Source organism: Pteropus vampyrus, unplaced genomic scaffold, assembly GCF_000151845.1.
Source record: "Pteropus vampyrus isolate Shadow unplaced genomic scaffold, Pvam_2.0 Scaffold400, whole genome shotgun sequence".
Taxonomy (NCBI): Eukaryota; Metazoa; Chordata; class Mammalia; order Chiroptera; family Pteropodidae; genus Pteropus; species Pteropus vampyrus.
In genome coordinates, this window is record NW_011889181.1 from 935,173 (window position 1) to 940,778 (window position 5,606).

The 5,606-nt window shown below is 41.0% G+C and overlaps 1 protein-coding gene across 2 annotated transcripts in view; it reads right to left on the reverse strand.

Annotated features, from left to right (window-relative positions):
• RAI14 (retinoic acid induced 14) overlaps positions 1–5,606 on the reverse strand; it is a 137,709-nt gene that overhangs the window by 115,319 nt on the left and 16,784 nt on the right. The window lies entirely within an intron of this gene.

Below are 5,606 nucleotides of genomic sequence, written 5' to 3' on the forward strand. Positions count from 1 at the left end.
TTTTTTTCAGAGAAGAAAGTTCCTAGTTTTCACTGGATTCTGCGAGGGGGTTGTCACCCATCAAAAGTTAAAACTCTTGATCAAGTCTAAGCCCCTCGTTTTCCAGAGGTAGAAACGGAACTTCCAAGAAGTTAGAGAACCTGCCTATGTAGCCACAAAGTCTGTTTATATGATGGAATTCAAGACCAGACCCCAAAGTCTGATAGCTGAATGCTTTCTCCACTGCCCTCCAGCTTTAAAGCTAAAACCCAAAAGCAGAGGCCCGTGCTAATATGTGGTATGGACTTTATCCTTTTCATTCTTGAACCTGGATAATGTACAAAGTGTGGAACCTTTGCATTTAGGTCAAAAAGGCAAGGAAATCTATGTGGAAGTTTGCCTCACGTGTGATCCTCAGTGCTCTATAAATGTCACTTCAAGCCTTGACTGACAGAAAGTGAGAGCAGGTGAACTTTAACCGTTCTATCCATTTGAGAACTAAGAAATAGTGGTCTTATGTTTACCATAGCCGACCATTATGGTTCCAAAGGTCGACTCCTGTTCCTCCACCATCCTCATCATTCTGGACTAAACTGATCTGAAGAAGCAGAGTGGGAGAAATAGAAGCAACTGCATGGCTGTATTCATCCCGCCCCATGTCCTTCTGGCTGCCTCCAGAAGTCCACTGACTCTGTGGCTTCTAATGTGTTTACTTTCGTTATTGCCGCTGCCATCAAGCCGGGCCCTTGGATGAATGGTACGAAAACCCACTCATCATAAAGCACTTCGATGACATTACTCTGGAGGCCACACTTTTACTGAGGACTCTCTGTGGTCCCTTTCAATCTCCCCAGCGTGGTAGGCAGAAGTGACAAAAAATGTGTTGCCTTGGAAACTGTATACACTATAATTAAACCTTATTACCTGCCAAGCATTTAACTACAGAGAAGGCTGTGCTGGTATCTGAACAGCAAAGTGCAAACTCCCAGATAGTATTTCTCAAAGTTGGCCCCTAGTCAATCTGAATCAGAAGGATGTGGGGACAATTTTCTAAATGCAAAATCCTAGTTCACATCCCATGGAAACTGAATGTCAGGGAGCAGGGCCCAGAAATCTCCTTGGTTGAATCTTTGCACGCTGAAGTTTGAGAACCTATAATCGAGGTAGGTGGAACAGGCAATATACTTGTCGGAGTTGCACTGGTTTATAAAACAGCCCTTCTTCACATCAAAACAAACTACCTTTTGATGAATCCAAGTATATATAATGATAATCAGATATTCCCAGGCTGCTAATGGCCAAAGATCCTCTACCAACTGTAGCTAGAAAATGGAAAATCATCCTTGGAGTTCAATTCCTTTTTACCCTGTAGGTGAAGTGCTAATAACTAAGGAAAGAGGCCAAATCCATGCAGCAGGCAAGGGAGAAAAGAGAAGCCAAGGCTTGGATAACCCACGAGCTGTGTAGCCCACCAAGGCAGAACGACGCAAAGCATTCCTATGGTCATGGAAGGTCTTAGGCAATGGTGAGATTTGTTTGTATTAAATATAATATAATGAATATAGGGCTTCCTTTCAGAGTGTTGGAAATGTTCTAAATTTATTGCCACGATGGCTGCACAACCTCTGACTATACCAAAAACCAATCAATTGTACACATAAAGTAGGCAAACTGAATAGGATGTGAGTTATATCTTAACAAAGCTGTTTTTTAAAAATAGCTTAATAACTTCCATTACCTTCCCAATCCTTAGAGTTAGAGGAAAATTCCAAGTTAAAAACCTCTGTACTGATTGAAAAAGAACTTCAAAGGAACAAAAGTTAGATTTTATTTAGCTATTTCTATACCACAATCCACCCCTGATTCAAGTGGTTAATAAAACAGTTCTTCTCTGTATCCTCAAACTATTCCTACATCTACCCTCCCCCACCCCCACATATGACCTAAGGATTATTCTGTAAGGCAATGCTGCCAATTATGTCAGCACAGAGAGTTCTCTTGGAGCCCCAGCCAGGTATTCTGATTCTGTAATCAGAGGTGAGGCCTAGAAATTTGTAACTTTTTTTAACTCAAGTGATTTGGATGCTCAACTACATTGAGAAACCACTGTTCTAGACTCAGTGATACCATACCTATAATTGACACTTTCATTAAAAATAATCTAAAGACATCGTATAAGTGGATATGATAGGTCAATACATTTCAGCATTAACTGTGCTTGAATCTTTCACAATATTGGTGGGGGCAGGGGGTGAGTGGTGGAAAGTGGGAGGGGAGTCCCCTACACTCTAAATCCCAGGAGAGCACCTAGCTGGTTACCCATGGCACAAAAAACAATATTCACTGACAAAGGTAATGGTAGCTGTATATACATGCACATTTTCCTGAATCACAAGAACATATTAGCATCTAAGACACCATGCCACTGGATTCAAGAGCAGTGGTTTAAAATAGTTCCCTCTGAATCACGGCAGCATTAGAGGAGCAGAGTAAATAACAATGTCCTCTTCCTAACTAATCCTTCCACCGTGGAACATGGGACACTTCTATGAAATCCTCAGTAACACCCAAACACTAATGTGCACCCCAGACAGGATTCAGGATTTTTTCTTCCAAGTTAAAAAACATCAGACTTAAAATCCAAAGAACTAAAGAAAGGTACCGAACAAATAAAATTCTCTCCTTGCCAGCATCTACCTCTTCCGATGTACTTGATTATTTCCTCAGATAATAATCTCTCTGCAAAAAAGATGGGATTTTAACCAAAAGCTGTACATATACTAAATTCTCTCAATCTGGCAAAACAAATACATTCTGTAAAGGGTCTCTCCAGATCAACCCCCATCCCCAATAAAGATGTCTCTGACGACACAGCATCTCATGTCATCCAAACTGAAGCAGAAGCTGCTTCAAGTCTCTGCCTCTCAAATAGAGCTGAGCCTATGCCTGTGTTACTGCCTCTGGAACAAAGAATATAAAACGGGAAACGGAGGCAAATGAGCACTGTTCCCCTTTCCCCAATTTCCTTTATCCACAGCAGATTTGTTCTTGTCTTAGTAAGAGAAATTTTAAACACATAGAGACATTCAGGTTATTGGAACTCTGGGCAGACAGTAGGGAGGATATGGGTAGAGACCAAGGGTATGACTAGAGAATGATCCCAAACCATCTAATTAGGTATCAAATACTGCAGGAATTCAAAGAATGAAAATCTTTGAGGGCTGGGAAAAATCAGAAGTCTTCATAATAGGGGCAGGCTTCTAACTAGCCTTTAAAGGAAACACAGGGTTTGGGTAAGCTGAAGAGGAACTGTCAGCCCACCCCCCACAAGGCGGGGCACGACCATCTCAGGTGTTCCCAGCAAGGGTCAGACCCTGTTCAGTCTCTTTAAGGGGTCACAGAAGCTTTCCTCCTGGGGTTGAGTAGAGTTGGTGGGAATCCCTGCACAGTTCTCTCCAAAAAAAGTTCTCCCAGTCTGCGTACACTCTGACTTTTTTACACCCTGGATGGGAGTGAGGGGTTCAAGAGTCCTGCTACCAGTTTTCAGCAAATTTGAAAACATTCATCTCAGACTGCTTGCTTCCTTTGGAATGGCAGATTTTCAAGGGAGGATTTTCATTTTGCTTATACTAGGGCACTGGCCATTGGCATACGATGTTTCGTGAAAAAAATGTGTAAGGCAAAGATATGGGTTAGAACCCTGTACAGCCTTTAGACTTCACCGTCAACCTCAGTAAGTCTCTCCTTGGTCCCACATGCTGCACAACATAATGATTAGGTCTCACCATGTACGTATGCACGAAGGCACCAAAAAGTTAAAAACGTCAATAAATAAAGATGCAACTCAGTGGGCCTGTGAAGTCTTACCAGGCTGTCCTGCCCTTTCTATCTGCGGCCCTCTCCCCTCTCCTTGGTATGCTTCTCATGAGGCGCCTCCCAACCACACGCTGTGCTGAGCCAAGGGAGCTGACCATTTTGAATAATGGAATGTGAGAGTCAACAGAGAACAAGGATCATCAAATAGAAATCCTGGGGGTCAAAAGATACAAACTTCCAGTTATAAAATAAATGTCAGAGGGATAGAATGTACTGCATAGGGACTAGAGTTAATAATACTGCATGGCATATCCGAAAGATGCTGAGAGATCTTAAAAGTTCTCATTACAAAAAAATATTCTGTAACTATGCAAGGTGACTGATGTAGTTTTAACTAGACTTTGTTGTGATTATTCTGCAGTTCTTACAAATATCGAATCACTATGCTGTGCAACTGGAACCGATATCATGTTTGTATCAATTATACCTCAATTTTAAAAAAAGTATTTAGCCATTGAAATTGACTGTAGAATTTTTTTCATTGAAGAATAATCAGAGAAGTCATAAATTTTATCCAGAGACAAGAGATTCACAAACTTTACTAAATTAATTTTAGTGAGACACAAAACATAGCTGCTTAATGATTACATCTTAGGAGGCTTATTTATTCAGCGAACCAGATACATTTGAATAAGCACATGAATGAACAAACAAGCAAAATTTACGGAGCATTAATTATGGGCTGGGTGCTTTCATATCTCATCTTTTGCATGAATTCAGGTACAGGTGTGTTAAAGATTGCCCAGGCGATAAAGAAGGGAAAAGTCAAGGAGAAAAAAAGATAGAAGCGGTTATTTGCATTTTGACAAGGAATCCTTTCTAAAATACCTTAATATCTCATTTTTTCTCAAAGAAAAAAATAACCACATTCTTTTTATACCATAAATGTCATTCAGATATTGTACCATAATAATCATGCAGTAAAATGCTCTTGAAAACATCAATTTCCCTCCCTGCAGTCACGACTTGCCTTTATCCAGGGGGATGCCATTTCTTTTGACGAATGAATACACCATTCTTCTTTAAAAATATGATCAGCCATCAACCAGGACCGATCTTGGTCGGTGAAGCAGTAAGAGCTGGCAGCATTTATACAAAACCGGCCAGGACTCCTGCATCATTACTACCTGGTCTGTCAAATCTACTATTCACAGGCTCCAACAAGCCTACCGGAGCAGAGCCCCACGATTGTCTCCTGCCCTAAATCCATCCAATTTAACAAGCACGAGATTAATCAAAGCAAGTTAACTCTGGAATATAAAGATCATTCTAAGAAATTCCATGACTATCACTCATGGAGTTTGAGGTTATTTTGAAGATGCGCTTTCTGTTTCCAAATCGTTCACTGTGGATGTCCACAGCACCGTCTAACCGCTGTGTACATCTCTCCAGGGGGGGGAAAAAAAAAAAAAGCCACCCTGTACATACCTACCAACCGACCCCAAACAGCAAGGTATATGTATGTGCTGTGCATCTTAGCTTCTTCCTGTCAAGTCCATCCTTGGTTTCACCCACCTTGAAACCCAAGAAAGCCAATCGAGTTTAAAAATCCAGGTCCAATCCTCAAACGTTACTGGTGAAAAATATCAAATGTGAAAAGCAAAAAGTCACTGTGGAAAGCAGACTGGCAATTTCTTGCGGAGTTAAATATAAATTCACATATAACCCAGCAATTCCACTCTTAGATATTGACTCAAGGGAAATGAATCCATGGCCCACACAAAGTTTTGGGCACAGATAGTCACAAGAGA